This window comes from Strix uralensis, unplaced genomic scaffold (genome assembly GCF_047716275.1).
Source record: "Strix uralensis isolate ZFMK-TIS-50842 unplaced genomic scaffold, bStrUra1 scaffold_149, whole genome shotgun sequence".
Lineage (NCBI taxonomy): Eukaryota > Metazoa > Chordata > Aves > Strigiformes > Strigidae > Strix > Strix uralensis.
In genome coordinates, this window is record NW_027436782.1 from 119,807 (window position 1) to 142,878 (window position 23,072).

The following is a 23,072-nucleotide window of genomic DNA, read 5'->3' on the forward strand; positions in this document are numbered from 1 at the left end:
GTGTGCAGCAGGTCAGTGATGGCCATGTCACAGTGAGCAACAGGCCACTGGTTGCCATGTCACTGTGGGGGCTATGTCACAGTGGGCAGCAGGTCAGTTGTGGCCAAGTCTCTTTGGGGGCCATGTCACAGTGGGTAGCAGGTCAGTGGTGGCCATGTCACTATGGGGGCTATGTCACATTGGGCAGCAGGTCAGTGGTGTCCATGTCACTGTGAGGTCATGTCACAGTGTGCAACAGGTCAGTGGTGGCCATGTCACAGTGAGAAACAGGCCACTGGTTGCCATGTCACTGTGGCGTCTATGTCACAGTGGGCAGCGGGTCAGTGTTGGCCATGTCACTATGGGGGCCATGTCATAGTGGGCAGCAGGTCAGTGATGGCCATGTCACAGTGAGTAAGAGGCCACTGGTTGCCATGTCACAGTGGGGGCTATGTCACAGTGGGGAGAAAGTCAGTGCTGGCCATGTCACTATGGGGGCCATATCACAGTGGGCAGCAGGTCAGTGGTGGCCATGTCACTATCGGGGCTATGTCACATTGGGCAGCAGGTCAGTGGTGGCCATGACACTGTGAGGTCATGTCACAGTGTGCAGCAGGTCAGTGGTGGCCATGTCACAGTGAGAAACAGGCCATTGGTTGCCATGTCACTGTGGGGCTATGTCACAGTGGGCAGCAGGTCAGTGATGGCCATGTCACTGTGGGGGCTATGTCACAGTGGGCAGCAGATCAGTGGTGGCCATGTTCCTGTGCGGCCATGTCACAGTGAGCAGTAGGTCAGTTGTGGCCATGTCACTATGGGGGCTATGTCACAGTGGGCAGCAGGTCAGTGCTGGCCATGTCACTGTGGTGGCCAGTCACAGTGGGCAGCAGGTCAGTGGTGCCTATGTCACTGTGGTGGCCAGTCACAGTGTGCAGCAGGTCAGTGGTGGCCATGTCACTGTGGTGGCCAGTCACAGAGGGCAGCAGGTCAGTGGTGGCCATGTCACTGTGGGGGCATGTCACAGTGGGCAGCGGATCAGTGGTGGCCATGTCACTGTGGGGCCATGTTACAGGGGGCAGCAGGACAGTGGTGGCCATGTCACTGTGGGGGCCATGTCACAGTGGGCTGCGTGTCAGTTGTTGGCATGTCACTTCAGGTCATGCCACAGTGTGCAGCATGCCAGTGGTGGCCATGTCACAGTGAGCAACAGGCCACTGGTTGCCATGTCACTGTGCGGCTATGTCACAGTGGGCAGCGGATTACTGGTGGCCATGTCACTGTGGGGGCCATGTCACAGTGGGCGGCAGGTCAGTAGTGGCCGTGTCACTGTGGGGGCCATGTCACAGTGTGCAGCAGGTCAGTGGTGGCAATGTCACTGTGGGGCCATGTCACAGTGGTCAGCGGGTCAGTGGTGCCCATGTCACTGTGAGTTCATGTCACAGTGGGCAGCAGGTCAGTTGTGACCATTTCACAATCAGCAACAGTCCACTGGTGGCCATGTCACTGTGGTGGCCAGTCACAGTGGGTAGCAGGTCAGTGGTGGCCACCTCACTGTGGGGCCATGTGACAGTTGGCAGCATGTCAGTAGTAATCATGTTACTGTATGGGACATGTCACAGTGGGGAGCAGGTCAGTGGTGGCCATGTCACTATGGGGGCCATGTCACAGTGGGAAGCAGGTCAGTGGTGGCCATGTCACTGTGGGGGCCATGTCACAGTGGGCAGCAGGTCAGTGGTAGCCATGTCACTGTGGGGGCCATGTCACAGTGGTCAGCGGGTCAGTGGTGGCCATGTCACTGTGGGGGCCATGTCACAGTGGGCAGCAGGTCAGTGGTGGCCATGTTACTGTGAGGTCATGTCACAGTGGGCAGCAGATCAGTTGTGGCCATGTCACAATCAGCAACCATCCACTGGTGGCCATGTCACTGAGGTAGGCAGTCACAGTGGGCAGCAGGTCAGTGGTGGCCACGTCACTGTGGGGCCATGTGACAGTGGGCAGCATGCCAGTAGTGGTCATGTTACTGTATGGGACATGTCTCAATTGGGAGCAGGTCAGTGGTGGCCATGTCAGTATGGGGGCCATGTCACAGTGGTCAGCGGGTCAGTGGTGGCCATGTCACTGTGGGGGCCATGTCACAGTGGGCAGCAGGTCAGTTGTGGCCAAGTCTCTATGGGGGCCATGTCATAGTGGGCAGCAGGTCAGTGGTGCGCATATCACTAAGGGGGGACATGTCACAGTGGGTAGCAGGTCAGTGGTGGCCAGGTCACTGTGGGGCTATGTCACAGTGGTCAGCGGATCAGTGGTGGCCATGTCACTGTGGGCACCATGTCACAGTGGGCAGCAGGTCAGTTGTGGCCATGTCACTGTAGGTGATATATCACAGTGGGCAGCGGGTCAGTGGTGGCCATGTCACTGTAGGTGATATATCACAGTGGGCAGCGGGTCAGTGGTGGTCATGTCACTGTGTGTCATATATCACAGTGGGCAGCGGGTCAGTGGTGGCCATGTCACTGTGGCTCATATAGCACAGTGGGCAGCGGGTCAGTGGTGGCCATGTCACAGTGAGCAACAGGCCACTGGTTGCCATGTCACTGTGGGGGCTATGTCACAGTGGGCAGCAGGTCAGTTGTGGCCATGTCACTATGGGGGCCATGTCACCGTGGGCAGCAGGTCAGTTGTTGCCATGTCACAGTGGGGGACATGTCACAGTGGTCAGCGTGTCAGTGGTGGCCATGTCACTGTGGGGGCCATGTCACAGCGGGCAGCAGGTCAGTGGTGGCCATGTCACAGTGAGCAACAGGCCACTGGTTGCCATGTCACTGTGGGGGCTATGTCACAGTGGGCAGCAGGTCAGTTGTGGCCATGTCACTATGGGGGCCATGTCACAGTGGGAAGCAGGTCAGTGCTGGCCATGTCACTATGAGGGCCATGTCACAGTGGGCAGAAGGTCATAGGTGGCGATTTCACTATGAGGGCTATGTCACAGTGGGTAGCAGGCCAGAGGTGGCCATGTCACTATGGGGGCTATGTCACAGTGGGCAGTGCGTCAGTGGTGGCCATGTTACTTGGGGCCATGTCACAGTGAGCAGCATGTCAGTGGTGGCCACGTCACTGTTGGGCCATGTCACAGTGGGCAGCAGGTCAGTGGTGGCATGTCACTGTGGGGCCATGTCACAGTGGGCAGCATGTCAGTTGTGGCCATGTCACGGTGAGGTCATGTCACAGTGTGCAGCAGGTCAATGGTGGGCATGTCACAGTGAGCAACAGGCCACTGGTTGCCATGTCACTGTGGGGGCTATGTCACAGTGGGCAGCAGGTCAGTTGTGGCCATGTCACTATGGGGGCCATGTCACCGTGGGCAGCAGGTCAGTGGAGGCCATGTCAATGTGGGGGCCATGTCAGAGTGGTCAGCGGGTCAGTGGTGGCCATGTCACTGTGGGGGCCATGTCACAGTGGTCAGCTGGTCAGTGGTGGCCATGTCACTGTGGGGGCCATGTCACAGTTGTCAGCGTGTCAGTGGTGGACATGTCACTGTGAGGTCATGTCACAGTGGGCCGCAGATCAGTTGTGGCCATGTCACATTGGGCAGCAGGCCACTGATGGTCATGTCACTGTGGGGCCATGTCACAGTGGGCAGCACGTCAGTGGTTGCCATGTCACTGTGGGGGCCATGTCACAGTCGGCAGCAGGTCAGTGGTGGCCATGTCACTGTGCGGCCATGTCACAGTGAGCAGCAGGTAAGTTGTGGCCATGTCACTTTTGGGGCTATGTCACAGTGGGCAGCAGGTCACTGGTGGTATGTCACTGTGGGTCCCATGTCACAGTGGGCAGAAGGTTAGTGGTGGCCATGTCACTGTGGGGGCCATGTCACATTGGGCAGTAGGTCAGCAGTGGCCACGTCACTGTGGGGCCATGTCACAGAGGGCAGCATGTCAGTGGTGATCATGTTACTGTTTGGGACATGTCACAGTGGGGAGCGAGTCACTGGTGGCCATGTCACTGTGGGTGCTACATCACAGTTGGCAGCGGTTCAGAGATGGCCATGTCACTGTGAGGTCTATGTCACAGTGGGCAGCAGCTCACTTGTGGCCATGTCACTATGGGGGCTATGTCACATTGGACAGCAGGTCAGTGGTGGCCATGTCACTGTGGGGGCCATGTCACAGTGGTCAGCGGGTCAGTGGTGGCCATGTCACGGTGAGGTCATGTCACATTGGGCAGCAGATCAGTGGTGGCCATGTCACTGTGGGGGCTATGTCACAGTGGATAGCAAATCAGTGGTGGCTATGTCACTGTTGGGCCATGTCACAGTGCGCAGCAGGTTAGTGGTGGCCATGTCACTGTGGGGGCCATGTCACAGTGGGCAGCGTGTCAGTGGTGGCCATGTCACTTCAGGTCATGTCACAGTGGGCAGCAGGTCAGTTGTGGCCACGTCACAGTGAGCAACAGGCCACTGGTTGCCATGTCACTGTGGGGGCTATGTCACAGTGGGCAGCAGGTCAGTGGTGGCATGTCACTGTGCGGCCATGTCACAGTGGGCAGCAGGTCAGTGGAGGCCATGTCACTGTTGGGACCATGTCACAGTGGGCATCAGGTCAGTGTTGGCCATGTCACTGTGGGGCCATGTCACAGTGGGCATCAGGTCAGTGGTGGCCATGTCACTGTGCGGCTATGTCACAGTGGTCAGTGGGTCAGTGGTGGCCATGTCACTATGGGTGCCATGTCACAGTGGGCAGCAGGTCAGTGGTGGCCACGTCACTGTCGGGACATGACACAGTGGGCAGCGGGTCAGTGGTGGCCATGTCATTGTGGGTGATATATCACAGTGGGCAGCGGGTCAGTGGTGGCCATGTCACTGTGGGTGCTACATCACAGTGTGCAGCAGGTCAGTGATGGCCATGTCACACTGAGCAACAGGCCACTGGTGGCCATGTCACTGTGGGGGGTATATCACAGTGGGCAGCAGGTCAGTGGTGGCATGTCACTGTGGGGCCATGTCACAGTGTGTAGCAGGTCAGAGATGGCCATGTCACTGTGCGGCTATGTCACAGTGAGCAGCGCGTCAGTGGTGATCATGTTATTGTTTGGGACATGTCACAGTGGGCAGCGAGTCAGTGGTGGCCATGTCACTTGGGGCCATGTCACAGTGAGCAGCAGGTCAGTTGTGGCCATGTCACAGTGGGGGACATGTCACAGTGGTCAGCGTGTCAGTGGTGGCCATGTCACTGTGGGGGCCATGTCACATCGGGCAGCAGGTCAGTGGTGGCCATGTCACTGTGGGAGCCATGTCACAGTGGGCAGCGTGTCAGTTGTGGCCATGTCACTGTGAGGTCATGTCACAGTGTGCGGCAGGTCAGTGGTGGCCACGTCACAGTGAGTAACAGGCCTCTGGTTGCCATGTCACTGTGGGACTATGTCACAGTTGGCAGCAGGTCAGTGGTGGCCATGTCACAGTGAGCAATAGGCCACTGGTTGCCATGTCACTGTGGGGGCTATGTCACAGTGGGCAGCAGGTCGGTGGTAGTCAGGTCACTATGGGGCCATGTCACAGTGGGCAGCAGGTCATAGGTGGCCATGTCACTATGAGGGCTATGTCACAGTGGTAGCAGGTCAGTGGTGGCCATGTCACTATGGGGGCTATGTCACAGTGGGCAGCGGATAAGTGGTGGCCATGTCACTGTGGGGCCATGTCACAGTGAGCAGCAGGTCAGTTGTGGCCATGTCACTGTGGGGGCTATGTCACAGTGGGCAGCAGGTCAGTTGTGGCCATGCCTCTGTGGGGGCCATGTCACAGTGGGGAGCAGGTCAGTGGTGGCCATGTCACTATGGCGGCTATGTCACAGTGGGCAGCAGGTCAGTGGTGGCCATGTCACTGTGTGGGATATGTCACAGTGGGCAGCAGGTCAGTGGTGGCCATGTCTCTGTGGGGGACATGTCACAGTGGGTATCAGGTCAGTGGTAGCCATGTCACTGTGGGGGCCATGTCACAGTGGGCAGCAGGTCAGTGGTGGCCATGTCACTGTGGGGCCATATCACAGTGGGCAGCATGTCAGTGGTGATCATGTTACTCTATGGGACATGTCACAGTGGCGAGCAGGTCAGTGGTGGCCATGTCACTGTGAGGTCATTTCACAGTGTGCAGCAGGTCAGTGGCGGCCATGTCACTATGGGGGCCATGTCACAGTGGGCAGCGTGTCAGTTGTGGCCATGTCAATGTTGTGATAGACATTAAACTGTTTGTTCTTCAAATTCCATAGAAGATACTGGGAGCTCGTGACATGTTATTCCATAAACTATTTAGGCCTAAGCTTAATCTTAACTATTACACTGTGTAACGACTAACAGACTGTAAGTGCTTATCTAAGTTGAAATGCTGAAGCAAGGACTCCTACTAGGCAAAAGACTGAAAAGAGGGAGAAAGGGGAGAAGGACAAAGGGGAGAACAAGAAGAAAAAAAAAGAGGGGTAGTGCTTATATTCTGTAAGATATAAACAAAAGCTTTGTGAGCCACTCTCAGGAAAGCAGGAAATACGAGGAGCTGGTGACGTGAGGAAGACCCGGATGGAGCGACCCCCTAGCTGCAAAGTGCGCAGACGCAGGGTACACCTCTCAGAGAGACCCGATAACGGAAGGCGGAGGATATAAAAAAGACGGACCCTCGGGGAGTGATTGCGCGCCGTTGGTGGAGCAGGGACTCCCCGGCCGCCCAGCGCTGTTTTGCTTATTGCCGCTTGCTAAATAAACAATTTAAATTTAATTAGTCCTAACTTGCATCATTTTGGCACGATAGTCTATAACAAAATTGGTGCCGTGACTCGGATAGAGGCAATCTGGTGGGAAGTCCCATACGGGGAGGCGCGCCCACTGAGTTCAGTGGCCCCGGCTGAGTGCTATCACATCACGCCCTCTACCGACGAACTCCAAAACTCGGCAACAAGCAAAAAAATACCGGTAACCCCGTAATCTTTGTGCACGAAGCCCCGGACGAAGACGCAGGGTTGGGTGAGTATAGGCCGGTTACCGTTCGGTTGGGGTTGAGTTTCCCGGAGCGTGGTGTGTGAGACGCCCAGCAGGGCGAAGCGAGTGCGGACCCCTCGGTAGTGCAGTTCCCATATCCCGCGAGGGACTGGGTCATGAAAAGGGGGAAGCGAATTGTGTGAGTGTGTGAAGGCGCTCCGGAAGATGGGACAGAAGAAGAGCAAGCTTTCTGATCCCATGGGTGATTTGGGACCCGAGGTGAGGTACCCCCAAATACCACCAGATAGCCCTTTAGGCTTGATGTTAAACCATTGGGAAGATTACCCCTCTAGGCGGGGTAAGGACAAAGCAAAAATTATTTATTATTGTATGGAAGTTTGGGGAGGGAAACAAATCAGAGGCGACCATCTCTATTGGCCTGGTTTTGGGTCCTTTGAAGAATGGGTCTGCCAAGCCCTAAACATTTATGTCAACTCAAGGGAACCCTTTAATTTAGAGGAGAGTGAATATGCACAGGTATGGATAGCATCAGATACCCGAATAAATCTATATCCTCTAAAGGAAAAAGTTAAGAAAAAGAAGGTACGTGATGAGGACGAACCTCCCACCTCTCCTCCTCCTTACATACCTCCACCCCCACCTCCGGCGCCTTCACCTCCTCCAACTGCGCCGGAGGACCCAGAGAATTCAGACTCTCCACCTGAATCCCCGAAAGAACCAAGACGAATAACCCGTAGTCAAACTAGAATGGGGGGGGGGTGACAGTAGCTTGTACCCCCTAAGGGAGGTTGCGATGGGAGGACCCGAGCCTGGCATGGGATATGTGACTGTCCCTCTTAATTCAGGGGACGTCAGAGAATTTAAAAAAGAGATGGGGAATCTATTGGAGGATCCTTTAGGTGTGGCAGAGCGGGTGGATCAGTTTTTAGGACCAAACATCTATACCTGGGATGAAATACAAGCCATAATGGCTATACTATTCACTGTTGAAGAAAGGGATATGATCAGGAGAGCAGGAATGAGAATTTGGGATCAACAGCATCAGCAAGGTCCGGCAGCAGATGTAAAATGGCCTCTAAATCGACCTAATTGGAATAATCAAAATGAAATCAATAGAGGTCATATGCAAGACCTGAGGACGATTGTAATCCAGGGTATAAGAGAATCAGTCCCTAGAGGACAAAATATAAACAAAGCTTTTAGTGAACATCAGAAAAAAGATGAAACCCCTACCAAGTGGTTAGAGAGACTGAGAAAAAATCTTCAGCTTTACTCAGGACTGGACCCTAATACCCCAGTGGGACAGGCATTGTTAAAGACACAATTTGTGGCAAAAGCATGGATAGATATTAGAAAGAAGATAGAAAAAATAGAAGATTGGCAGGATCGGGGGTTGGATGAATTACTGAGGGAAGCACAGAAAGTCTATGTCCGAAGGGAGGACGAGACTCAAAAGAAACATACCAGAATGATGGTAGCTGCGATAAGGGAAGGACAGAGAGTGAACAGTGCTGGCAGAAAACAAGAAGATCAAAGAACAGGCTATAGATCAAAGGAACCGGAGAGAGAGAGAGAAAAAGGGGGTATTGTCTGCTTTTATTGCGGAAGAAAAGGTCACACAAAGAAGAGCTGCAGAAGGAGAATGATGGATGAGAGAATGTTTAAAGAAGATTAGGGGTGTCAGGGGCTCTATTTGCTGGGGACCCGAGAACGAACTGAGCCCTTGATAAAGTTAAAAGTAGGTCCTCAGCAACAGGAGGTAGAATTTTTAGTAGATTCAGGAGCGGAGAGATCTACTGTTCAATCATTGCCCCAAGGATGTAAGATTTCATCAGAAAAAGTACAAGTAGTCGGGGCAAAAGGAGAACCATTCGGAGTACCGGTAATTAAAGATGTACTCCTTGAAACAGATTCTAAAGTGGGGGTGGGATCCTTATTGTTAGTACCTGAGGCAGATTATAACCTACTGGGGAGGGATCTAATGATTGAATTAGGAATTAGTTTGGAAGTAACAGAACACAAACTTGAAATCAAAATATGCCCCTTACGGGTTGAAGATGAGGCTAAAATCAACCCTGAAGTATGGTACACTCCAGATACGGTGGGAAAACTGAATGTTGAACCTTTTATGGTAACCATCCGGGATCCTGAGGTACCGGTGAGGATTAAGCAATATCCCATACCTCTGGAGGGAAGGCAAGGATTAAAACCAGAAATTCAGAGATTAATAAAGCAGGGATTATTGGAACCCTGCATGTCCCCTTTTAATACTCCCATTTTACCTGTCAAGAAGGCAGATGGGGGGTATAGATTAGTCCATGACCTAAGGGAAATTAACAAAAGGACTGTAACTAGATTCCCTGTAGTAGCTAACCCACACACTCTCTTAAGTCAATTAGGCCCGAATGACCGGTGGTACAGTGTAATAGACTTGAAGGACGCTTTCTGGGCCTGTCCCTTAAAAGAGGAATGCAGAAACTATTTTGCTTTTGAGTGGGAGGACCCAGATACCCACAGGAAAACTCAACTCCGGTGGACAGTCCTACCCCAAGGTTTCACTGAATCCCCAAACCTGTTTGGGCAAGCCTTAGAACAAATTTTACAGGATTACCAGATAGGAGATACCCTTACCCTAGTCCAGTATGTAGATGATCTTTTAATAGCAGGGGAGGATGAGGAAAGGGTTCGGGAAGAAAGTATCAAATTGTTAAACTTCCTGAGCTTAAAGGAATTGAAGGTGTCAAAATCCAAATTGCAATTTGTTGAAAAGGAAGTTAAATACTTAGGGCATCGATTAAGTCAAGGAACTAAGAAATTAGATCCAGAAAGAGTTAAAGGGATACTTTCCCTACCAAGTCCAAAAACTGAAAAACAAGTCCGACAACTATTAGGGCTATTTGGATATTGTAAGCAGTGGATCGAAGGGTATAGTGGAAAGGTGAAGTTTTTATACACCAAAATAACTAAAAATGGATTATTAAAATGGACTCAGGAAGATGATCAACGGTTAAAAGAATTAAAAACTGAATTGGTAAATGCTCCTGTTCTGAGCTTGCCCGACCTAAAAAGACCATTTTTCTTATTTGTCAACACAGAGGAAGGAACTGCATTTGGAGTATTAGCCCAAGAATGGGCAGGAAAAAAGAAATCAGTAGCATATATCTCAAAATTACTGGACCCCGTAAGTCGGGGATGGCCTACATGCCTACAAGTTGTGGTGGCAGCTGCTTTGTTAGTTGAGGAAGCGCATAAAATAACTTTTGGTAGTGAATTAAGGGTACTATCACCCCATAATATTAGAGGTGTGTTACAGCAAAAAGCAGAAAAATGGATAACCGATGCTAGACTGGTAAAATATGAGGCAATCCTCATTACATCCCCCTGCCTGACCCTTGAAACAACATCGTTACAAAATCCAGCCCAATTTTTGTATGGAGAACCTAGTCAAGATCTTTTTCATGATTGCCTCCGTAACATCGAGGAGCAGACTAAGATAAGACCAGATTTGGAAGAAGAGGAATTGGGGAAAGGAGAAAAATTATTTGTAGATGGATCCTCTCGAGTGGTAGAAGGAAAAAGAAAATCAGGGTATTCCATAATTGATGGAAAAACTTTTAAGGTAATAGAATCAGGACCCTTGAATCCCAGCTGGTCAGCACAGGCATGTGAATTATATGCAGTATTAAAGGCTTTACAATTACTAAATGGAAAAGTGGGAACTATATACACTGATTCTAGATATGCCTTTGGAGTAGTACATACCTTTGGGAAAATATGGGAAGAAAGAGGTTTAATCAATTCTCGGGGGAAGAGCCTAGTACATCAGGAGTTAATATCACAAATTTTGCAAGCTATACGAGGGCCCAGTGAAATTGCGGTAGTACACCTAAAGGGACACCAGAGGGGGCTAAATCCTTTAGTACGGGGGAATAACCTTGCTGATCAAGAGGCAAAGAGAGCAGCGCTATTAGCACTGCACTTGGATGATCCGATAGAGGACAGAAAGCGGTGTGTTAATTGTGGAGATAATTACCTCCCCTGTTATGGTTGCTGGAAAGAATACGGAGTAGATGGCATAGAATGTGTATGTGAAAGACCAGGGTTTAAGTGGTGCTTTTTTCATGGAAAATCCTATGAACTTTTAAGTTTTACTGTTCAAGAACAAGCAAAATTAAATCAAATGGGGATTCAACAGAAAGCTAATGGAAAATGGGAACTCCCGGACGGCCGAGAAGTTCTCCCAAAACCCATAGCTACCAAAATAATGCAACAATTCCATAAAAACACTCATTGGGGAACTCAGGCATTAGTGGATCAATTTGCAACTAAATACATGTGCATTGGGATATATGATATAGCCAAACGAGTGATAGGAGAATGTCTCGTTTGTCAAAAAGTAAATAAACATCAAATAAGAAAACGAATATATGGGGGGCGAGAATTGGCTCATAGACCTTTTGCAAGAATACAAATAGACTTTACTGAATTACCAAAGGTGGGGAGGTATAAATACTTATTAGTAATTATAGATCATTTAACTCAATTCGTAGAAGCCTTTTCCACAGCCCGAGCCACAGCTCACACAGTAACAAGGATACTACTTGAAGAAATTATACCTCGGTATGGAGCAATAGAAACAATAGATTCAGATAGGGGTCCACACTTTGTATCCAGAGTAGCCAAAGAGACTTTGGCTGCACTGGGTACACAGTGGCAGTACCACACTCCGTGGCACCCGCAGAGCTCAGGGAAAGTTGAACGTATGAACGGAGAAATAAAAAAACAACTTACCAAACTAATGTTAGAAACTAAAATGTCATGGGTAAAGTGTCTCCCTTTAGCATTGTTAAATATCAGAACTCAGCCCCGAACTGATGTAGGCATTTCTCCCTTTGAAATGCTATATGGGATGCCCTATGATTTAGAAATACCACCGGATCACCCCCAACTTGAAGAATTAAAGATAAAATCCTACCTGATACAGCTAATGGCAAGGAGAAAACAACTACAGACCCGGGGGATGGTAGTACAAAGGCCTCCATTGGATGTGGCCATGCATCAAATCCAACCAGGAGATAAAGTACTAATCAAATCATGGAAAGAATCTTCTTTGAGCCCCCGTTGGGAAGGACCCTATGTTGCTCTTATCACTACAGAAACTGCTGTTCGGACTGCTGAGAAGGGGTGGACACACGCAAGCCGAGTAAAGGGACCTATACAGGATCCAGCCTGGAAAGTGACCAGCCCTCCTGAGGATCTACGAGTCACCCTTCGGAAAACCTGAAAGAGCTCTCTACACATTGTGAGAAAAGAACCTACGAAGGACTCGATGAGTGAGACCCTAATATTTTGTCCAATTGAAACTTGTATTTGTTTTTCTTTTATATGCATAAAGTGTAATGTATGTAAAGAAGGCTGGGGGATTCATAATGCACATGGAATAAATCTCCGGTCTAGTTGTAATTAGTGTTATTAACGAGAACAGAGATTAACTAATCAGGCCCTAAAAATTGGAGTAAAAACAGGAAAATAATTGAAGATTCTAAAATTTGACAGAAAATATTTACTAAAAGGATAAATCTTGAAAGAGAGTGCACTCACCCTAATTGGCCTACTGAATAACACCCTCAGAACCTAAGGGTGATCTGTAGAAAGCACATCTCCTGGGTCCCCTATCGTGAACCCGAGGTCAAAGATAAAAACTGGGAAACCTATGTGTCCCGGGAATAGAGGCAAACGTACCCCTGAAGAATACGGCTGCTGCCAAGAAGATGGAACACCCTGCTGCTCTAAGCAACAGAGTAGGCAGAGGAGGCAGAGACGTACCAAAGTGGGGAAAACTTTACTGCCCTACTCTGAAGAAAAAAAGGCCTCTGAGGGAAAAGGGTCAGACGAGAGTGCCAGACACCCTCATACAAAAGAGACTAAGAAAAAATATGCTAATCAATAGAATCCCGCCAGTCTTCTATTGGAGCTATTGGATAGTCTGGCTAGGTGTATTAGCCACAATGAATACACTACCAGGATGGGCTAGAACGACTAACCAATCCCACCAACCTTTTGAACATACCCTAACTAATCAAATTATATGGCCTTGGACAGATGCTTATTATGGACATACAGGAAGTATGGATGCAGATTTGTATGGGACAGAGTTAGCAACTGCCATACTAAGCAATAACCTAACACTCCAAACACATAAATGGGAGAATTCATCCCATACCTGGACAGCTAAAAAAGGAGATGAGATACAGATAGGCTGCAGAGTATTCAATGTAAATGTGATAATAAGTCGGCACCCTTTAATTCAAACCGTCCGTCAGCCCCCTTTTACTCAAATCGTTATCAGAGACAAAACGGAATCTAAAATAGCTCAAACCCATTGTGAGTCAGAGGTCTGTTGGTATGCATTTACTGCAACCCAACCGGTGCCCATAATTTGTTTGGGAGGAACCAGGTCAAGAGATCAAGCTATATCTTTCCGATTTCCATTGAATATACAGGAGAAAATTACAACAACCACAACCCACGCTTCCAAAGAGACTACTCGGACTACTCATACTGTTCCAACACAACCAACAGTCGTGCTTAGCCCAAGAATTTTTGAAATTGGACCATATGCAATTAGGAATACAGGTCAACAACAAATGCTGTTTAACCCGGCGTGGTCTCTCAAACAAGTTAAATTGCTGATGCAAAATAATGTTTCAAATATTCAGCCAGCCTGTTCACCTTTCCTAAAGACTTCTTACGAGGGATGGACAACCTGGCTGCAAAAACAAATTCCTCACGCAAAAAGAACGCAGAGAGACTTAACCGGTGCTTTGGGAACAGGATTGGGAGTTTTAAATAGTATTGATTCGGAGGTGATAATGAACAAATTGGCTACCTCAATTAGTGATTTAACTAATATACAAAGGCCTTTTCAATCTTCCTTATTGGCTTTGGGGGCTAACCAGTGGTTGTTGTCAAATGTATTACCAAAAGGGGAAAAGGTAAATATAAAGGATCATGAATTGATTACAGATGCACTCAGTGTGCTCCAAAATAACCTCTCTTTAGCTCTCAGCTGCATCCAGGCTCAAATATGGATGCAGTCGATAGCTGCCTCAATTATAAGAGAAGGTGAAGAAGGTATTCTTCCTACTGAAATTCGGAGAATAATTTGGAACAGTGCTACTAATTTTGAAAAGGAACTCCAATCCTGGTGGAACCTGGTAAACTTTACCTATGATCCCATCACAAACACAGCTACTACCTTTATACTCACTATTTACAATGCCACCATATACCAAATTTATCCTATCATTGCATTAGGGCTGAATCACAACGGGACCATACTCTATCCTTTTGAGCATAGAGCATGGGCCCGAAAGGTAAACGAAAAATGGCAAACTGTCAATCTAGAGTCCTGCATTGTACGGGAACAACAAGGATTCATTTGTGAAGGCAATGCAATTGAGGCACAAGATATTTGTCTAGATACTGAACAAAATATTTGTCACTTTGAGGTCCATCCCAATGAAAATCCTAAAACAGTACTTATATATATTGGCAAAGGTTGTGTATGTTTGAGGACGGTTTGTGAATTCTTAACCGTAGACAAGATCATAGTAGAAACAAAAAAATTATTCAAATCTCTGTGTTTGCAATTTCACAAAGATAATTGGATGTGACTTTTCCTATTTAGCCCCGGTCGTGTCTTATGAATTCCTGCAATCCAATTATACATTAATACATAATTTACAACCTACACCCATTGGAATGAATCTCACTTTGGTTAGGCAGTTACTTCAACATAAAGACTTAATTAGAATTTTAGAGAAAATTAGAGAAAACGGACAGAAAACCTTAATAACTGTTCATCACAATGTGGAAGAAATACACCGAGTCTTGGAAAGAGCAAAAAAGAATGCAGAACATAACTGGTGGGACACCCTTTTTGGATGGTCACCTACTGCTACAGGCATCTTGAACAAGTTGTGTCACCCCATTGTGGTTCTCTTGATATTAATCTTAATCAGTTTGACTTTGTCAATAATATTATATGTCATAACTTGGAGAATGATGCAACGGGTAACATATCTGATATCTGTCACCCGTCCAATACTCATTAAAGCCAAAAACGACCAATTAGATGATGACTTTAGATTGAAAAAAACTCTCCTATTAAGTCAACAAGAATTGCAACGATTTGATGAACAAAATGATAAAAAGAAAAAGGGGGGATTGTGATAGACAGTAAACTGTTTGTTCTTCAAATTCCATAGAAGATACTGGGAGCTCGTGACATGTTATTCCATAAACTATGTAGGCCTAAGCTTAATCTTAACTATTACACTGTGTAACGACTAACAGACTGTAAGTGCTTATCTAAGTTGAAATGCTGAAGCAAGGACTCCTACTAGGCAAAAGACTGAAAAGAGGGAGAAAGGGGAGAAGGACAAAGGGGAGAACAAGAAGAAAAAAAAAGAGGGGTAGTGCTTATATTCTGTAAGATATAAACAAAAGCTTTGTGAGCCACTCTCAGGAAAGCAGGAAATACGAGGAGCTGGTGACGTGAGGAAGACCCGGATGGAGCGACCCCCTAGCTGCAAAGTGCGCAGACGCAGGGTACACCTCTCAGAGAGACCCGATAACGGAAGGCGGAGGATATAAAAAAGACGGACCCTCGGGGAGTGATTGCGCGCCGTTGGTGGAGCAGGGACTCCCCGGCCGCCCAGCGCTGTTTTGCTTATTGCCGCTTGCTAAATAAACAATTTAAATTTAATTAGTCCTAACTTGCATCATTTTGGCACGATAGTCTATAACAAATGTGACGTCATGTCACACTGTGCAGCAGGTCAGTGGTGGCCATGTCACAGTGAGCAACAGGTCACTGGTAGCCATGTCACTGTGGGGCCAATGTCACAGTGGGCAGCAGGTCAGTGGTGGCCATGTCACTGTGGGGGCCATGTCACAGTGGGCAGCGGGTCAGTGGTGGCCATGTCACTTGGGGCCATATCACAGTGAGCAGCAGGTCAGTTGTGGCCATGTCACTGTGGGGCCTATGTCACAGTGGATAGCAGGTCAGTGCTGGCCATGTCACTGTTGGGCCATGTCAAAGTGCGCAGCAGGTTAGTGGTGGCCATGTCACTGTGGGGGCCATGTCACAGTGGGCAGCGTGTCACTGGTGGCCATGTCACTTCTGGTCATGTCACAGTGTGCACCAGGTCAGTGGTGGCCACGTCACAGTGAGCAACAGGCCACTGGTTGCCATGTCACTGTGGGGGCTATGTCACAGTGGGCAGCAGGTCAGTGGTGGCCATGTCACTGTGGGGACATGACACAGTGGGCAGCGGGTCAGTGGTGATCATGTTACTGTTTGGGACATGTCACAGTGGTCAGCAGGTCAGTGGTGGCCATGTCACTGTGGGTGATATATCACAGTGGGCAGCAGGTCAGTGGTGGTCATGTCACTGTGGTGGCCAGTAACAGTGGGCAGCAGGTCAGTAGTGGCCACGTCACTGTGGGGCCATGTCACACTGGGGAGCATGTCAGTGGTGATCATGTTACTCTATGGGACATATCACAGTGGGGAGCAGGTCAGTGGTGGCCATGTCACTGTGAGGTCATGTCACAGTGTGCAGCAGGTCAGTGGTGGCCATGTCACTCTGGTGGCCATGTCACAGTGGGCAGCAGGTCAGTGGTGATCATGTCACTATGGGGGTCATGTCACAGTGGGCAGCAGGTCAGTTGTGGCCATGTAACTATGGGGGCCATGTCACAGTGGGCAGCAGGTCAGTGGTGGCCATGTCACTGTGGGGGACATGTCACAGTGGTCAGTGTGTCAGTGGTGGCCATGTCACTGTGAGGTCATGTCACAGTGTGCAGCAGGTCAGTGGTGGCCATGTCACAGTGAGCAACAGGCCACTGGTGGTCATGTCACTGTGGGGGCTATGTCACAGTGAGCAGCAGGTCAGTGGTGGCCATGTCACTGTGGGGGCCATGTCACATTGGGCAGCAGGTCAGTGGTGGCCATGTCACTATGGGGGCCATGTCACAGTGGTCAGCGGATCAGTGGTGGCCATGTCACTGTGGGGGCCATGTCACAGTGGTCAGCGTGTCAGTGGTGGCCATGTCACTGTGAGGTCATGTCAAGGTGGGCAGCAGATCAGTTGTGGCCATGTCACATTGGGCAGCAGGCCACAGGTGGTCATGTCACTGTGGGGCTATGTCACATTGGGCAGTGGGTCAGTAGTGGCCATGTCACTGTGGGGCCATGTCACAGTGGGCAGCATGTCAGTGGTGGGCATGTCAATGTGGGGGCCATGTCACAGTTTGCAGCAGATCAGTGGTGGCCATGTCACTTTGCGGCCATGTCACAGTGAGCAGCAGGTCAGTTGTGGCCATGTCACTATGGGGGCTATGTCACAGTGGGCAGCAGGTCAGTGGTGGTATGTCACTGTGGGGGCCATGTCACAGTGGGCAGCGGGTCAGTGGTGGACATGTCACTTGGGGCCATGTCACAGTGAGCAGCAGGTCAGTTGTGGCCATGTCACTGTGGGGCCTATGTCACAGTGGATAGCAGGTCAGTGCTGGCCATGTCACTGTTGGGCCATGTCAAAGTGCGCAGCAGGTTAGTGGTGGCCATGTCACTGTGGGGGCCATGTCACAGTGGGCAGCGTGTCACTGGTGGCCATGTCACTTCTGGTCATGTCACAGTGTGCACCAGGTCAGTGGTGGCCACGTCACAGTGAGAAACAGACCACTGGTTGCCATGTCACTGTGGGGGCTATGTCACAGTGGGCAGCAGGTCAGTGGTGGAATGTCACTGTGGGGCCATGTCACAGTGGGCAGCAGGTCAGTGGTGGCCATGTCACTGTGCGGCTATGTCACAGTGGTCAGCAGGTCAGTGGTGGCCATGTCACTGTGGGGACATGACACAGTGGGCAGCGGGTCAGTGGTGATCATGTTACTCTTTGGGACATGTCACAGTGGTCAGCAGGTCAGTGGTGGCCATGTCACTGTGGGTGATATATCACAGTGGGCAGCAGGTCAGTGGTGGTCATGTCACTGTGGTGGCCAGTAACAGTGGGCAGCAGGTCAGTGGTGGCCATGTCACTGTGAGGTCATGTCACAGTGTGCAGCAGGTCAGTGGTGGCCATGTCACAGTGAGCAACAGGCCACTGGTGGTCATGTCACTGTGGGGGCTATGTCACAGTGAGCAGCAGGTCAGTGGTGGCCATGTCACTGTGGGGGCCATGTCACATTGGGCAGCAGGTCAGTTGTGGCCATGTCACTATGGGGGCCATGTCACAGTGGGCAGCAGGTCAGTTGTGGCCATGTCACTATGGGGGCCATGTCACAGTGGGCAGCAGGTCAGTTGTGGCCATGTCACTATGGGGGCCATGTCACAGTTGTCAGCGTGTCAGTGGTGGCCATGTCACTGTGGGGGCCATGTCACAGTGGTCAGCGTGTCAGTGGTGGCCATGTCACTGTGAGGTCATGTCAAGGTGGGCAGCAGATCAGTTGTGGCCATGTCACATTGGGCAGCAGGCCACAGGTGGTCATGTCACTGTGGGGCTATGTCACATTGGGCAGTGGGTCAGTGGTGGCCATGTCACGGTGGGGCCATGTCACAGTGGGCAGCACGTCAGTGGTGGGCATGTCACTTTGCGGCCATGTCACAGTGAGCTGCAGGTCAGTTGTGGCCATGTCACTATGGGGGCTATGTCACAGTGGGCAGCAGGTCAGTGGTGGCCATGTCACTGTGGGGGCCATGTCACATTGGGCAGCAGGTCAGCAGTGGCCACATCACTGTGGGGCCATGTCACAGAGGGCAGCATGTCAGTGGTGATCATGTTACTGTTTGGGACATGTCACAGTGGCGAGCGGGTCACTGGTGGCCATGTCACTGTGGGTGCTACATCACAGTTGGCAGCGGTTCAGAGGTGGCCATGTCACTGTGAGGTCATGTCACAGTGGGCAGCAGCTCAGTTCTGGCCATGTCCCTATGGGGGCCATGTCACAGTGGGCAGCAGTTCAGTGGTGGCCATGTCACTATGGGGGCTATATCACATTGGGCAGCAGGTCAGTGGTGGCCATGTCACTATGGGGGCTATGTCACATTGGGCAGCAGGTCAGTGGTGGCCATGTCACAGTGGGGGCCATGTCACAGTGGGAAACGTGGCAGTTGTGGTCATGTCACTGTGAGGTTATGTCACAGTGTGCAGCAGGTCAGTGGTGGCCATGTCACAATGAGCAAAAGCCCACTGGTTGCCATGTCATTGTGGGGGCCATGTCACAGTGAGCAGCAGGTCAGTGGTGGCCATGTCACTGTGAGGGCGATGTCACAGTGGGCAGCAGGTCAGTGGTGGCCATGTCACTGCTGTGGCCAGTCACAGTGGGCAGCAGGTCAGTAGTGATCATGTTACTGTATGGGACATGTCACAGTGGGCAGCGTGTCAGTTGTGTCCATGTCACTGTGAGGTCATGTCACAGTGTGCAGCCGGTCAGTGGTGGCCATGTCAAGGTGAGCAACAGGCCACTGGTTGCCATGTCACTGTGGGGGCTATGTCACAGTGGGCAGCAGGTCAGTTGTGGCCAAGTCTCTATGGGGGCCATGTCACAGTGTGCAGCAGGTCAGTGGTGGCCATGTCACTGTGCGGTTATGTCACAGTGGGCAGCGGATCAGTGGTGGCCATGTCACTGTGGGGGGCATGTCACAGTGGGCAGCATGTCAGTAGTGGCCACGTCACTGTGGGGCCATGTCACAGTGTGCAGCAGGTCAGTGATGGCCATGTCACAGTGAGCAACAAGCCACTGGTGGCCATGTCACTGTGGGGGCTATGTCACAGTGGGCAGCAGGTCAGTGGTGGCCATGTCACTGTGGGTGCTACATCACAGTGTGCAGCAGGTCAGTGGTGGCCATGTCACAGTGAGCAACAGGCCACTGGTTGCCATGTCACTGTGGGGGCTATGTCACAGTGGGCAGCAGGTCAGTTGTGGCCATGTCACTATGGGGGCTATGTCACAGTGGGCAGCAGGTCAGTGGTGGCCATGTCACTATGGGGGCCATGTCAGTGTGGGCAGCAGGTCAGTGGTGGCCATGTCACTATGGGGGCCATGTCACAGTGGGCAACAGTTCAGTGGTTGCCATATCACTGTGGGGGCCATGTAACAGTGGGCAGCAGGTCAGTAGTGATCATGTTACTCTTTGGGACCATGTCACAGTGGGGAGCAGGTCACTGGTGGCCATGTCAGTGTGGGTACACATCACATTGGGCAGCGGTTCAGAGGTGGCCATGTCACTGTGATGTCATGTCACAGTGTGCAGCAGGTCAGTGTTTGCCATTTCACTGTGGGGCCATGTCACAGTGGGCAGCGTGTCAGTGGTGGCCATGTCACTGTGGGGCTATGTCACAGTGTGCAGTGCGTCAGTGGTGGCCATGTCACTGTGGGGGCCATGTCACATTGGGCAGCAGGTCAGTGGTGGCCATGTCACTGTGGGGCCATGTCACAGTGGGCAGCAGGCCAGTGTTGGCCACTTCAGTGTGGGGACATGACACAGTTGGCAGCGGGTCAGTGGTGATCATGTTACTGTTTGGGACATGTCACAGTGGGCAGAGTGTCAGTGGTGGCCATGTCACTGTAGGTGCTACATCACAGTGTGCAGCAGGTCATTGGTGTCCATGTCACTGTGAGAAACAGGCCACTGGTGGCCATGTCACTGTGGGGGCTATGTCACAGTGGGCAGCAGGTCGGTGGTGTCCATGTCACTATGGGGGCCATGTCACAGTGGGCAGCAGGTCAGTTGTGGCCATGTCACTATGGGGGCCATGTCACAGTGGGTAGCAGGTCAGTGGTGGCCATATCACTATGGGGGCTACGTCACAGTGGGCAGCAGGTCAGTGCTGGCCATGTCACTGTGGGGGCCATGTCACAGTGAGCAGCATGTCAGTGCTGGCCATGTCACTGTGGGGGCCATGTCACAGTGGGCAGCAGGTCAGTGCTGGCCACGTCACTGTGGGTCCATGTCACAGAGGGCAGCATGTCAGTGGTGATCATGTTACTGTTTGGGACATATCACAGTGGGGAGCAGGTCAGTGGTGGCCATGTCACTGTGGGTGCTACATCACATTGGGCAGCGGTTCAGAGGTGGCCATGTCACTGTGAGGTCATGTCACAGTGTGCAGCAGGTCACTGGTGGCCATGTCACAGTGAGCAACAGGCCACTGGTTGCCATGTCACTGTGGGGGCGAGGTCACAGTGGGCAGCAGATCATTTGTGGCCATGTCACTGTGAGGGACATGTCACAGTGGGCAGCAGGTCAGTGGTGGCCATGTCACTGTGGGGGCCATGTCAAAGTGGGCAGCGTGTCAGTTGTGGCCACGTCACCATGGGGACATGACACAGTCGGCAGCGGGTCAGTGGTGATCATGTTACTGTTTGGGACATGTCACAGGGGGCAGCGGGGCAGTGGTGGCCATGTCACAGAGAGCAACAAGCCACTGGTGGCCATGTCACTGTGGGGGCTATGTCACAGTGGGCAGCAGGTCAGTGCTGGCCATGTCACTCTGGGGGCCATGTCACAGTGGGCCGCAGGTCAGTGGTGTCCATGTCACTATGGGGCCTATGTCACAGTGGGTAGCAGGATAGTGGTGGCCATGTCACTATGGGGGCTATGTCACAGTGGGTAGCAGGTCACTGGTGGCCATGTCACTGTGGGGCCATGTCACAGTGGGAAGCAGGTCAGTGGTGGCCATGTAACTGTGGGGTCCATGTCACAGTGGGCAGCGGGTCAGTGGTGGCCATGTGACTGTGGGGGCCATGTCACAGTGGGCAGCAGGTCAGTGGTGGCCATGTCACTTGGGGCCATGTCAGAGTGAGCAGCAGGTCAGTTGTGGCCATGTCACTGTGGGGGACATGTCACAGTGGTCAGCGTGTCAGTGGTGACCATGTCACTGTGGGGAGCATGTCACTTTGGGCAGCAGTTCAGTGGTGGCCATGTCACTATGGGGGCCATGTCAAAGTGGGCAGCGTGTCAGTTGTGGCCATGTCACTGTGAGGTCATGTCACAGTGTGCAGCAGGTCAGTGGTGGCCATGTCACAGTGAGCAACAGGCCACTGTTTGCCATGTCATTGTGGGGGCTATGTCACAGTGGGCAGCAGGCCACTTGTGGCCATGTCACTATGGGGGCCATGTCACAGTGGGTAGCAGGTTAGTGGTGGCCATGTCACTGTGTGGCTATGTAACAGTGGGCAGTGGATCAGTGGTGGTATGTCACTGTGGGGCCCATGTCACTGTGGGCAGCAGGTCAGTGGTGGCCATGTCAATGTGGGGGCCATGTCACATTGGGCAGCAGGTCAGTTGTGGCCATGTCACTGTGGTGGCCAGTCACAGTGGGCAGCAGGTCAGTGGTGGCCACGTCACTGTGGGGCAATGTCACAGTGGGCAGCATGTTAGTGGTGATCATGTTACTGTATGGGACATGTCACAGTGCGGATCAGGTCAGTGGTGGCCATGTCACTGTGAGGTCATGTCACAGTGTGCAGCAGGTCAGTGGTGGCCATGTCATAGTGAGCAACAGGCCACTGGTTGCCATGTCACTGTGGGGGCTATGTCACAGTGGGCAGCAGGTCAGTGGAGGCCATGTTACTGTGGGGCCCATGTCACAGTGGGCAGCAGGTCAGTTGTGGCCATGTCACGGTGGGGGCCATGTCACAGTGGGTAGCAGGTCAGTGGTGGCCATGTCACTATGGGGGCCATGTCACAGTGGGCAGCAGGTCAGTGCTGGCCATATCACTGTGGCGGTCATGTCACAGCGGGCAGCGCGTCAATGGTGACCATGTCACTGTGGGTGCTAGGTCACAGTGGGCAGCAGGTGTAGTGGTGGTCATGTCACTGTGGAGGCCATGTCACAGAGGGCATCATGTCAGTGGTGGCCATGTGTAAGAGTCGGTCAGAAGATCAGCATTGTCTCAACGTTGTTATCTGGGACATGGACATTGAGGGACCCGACAACGACCTTTTTGGAACACAGTTGTCGATCTCTGGAGTGGAATGTGGTGCAAAGTCTCCTGAATGCAGAACTGTGTGGCACAGCCAGTGTTGTGCTGTTCTCCTGAGCACT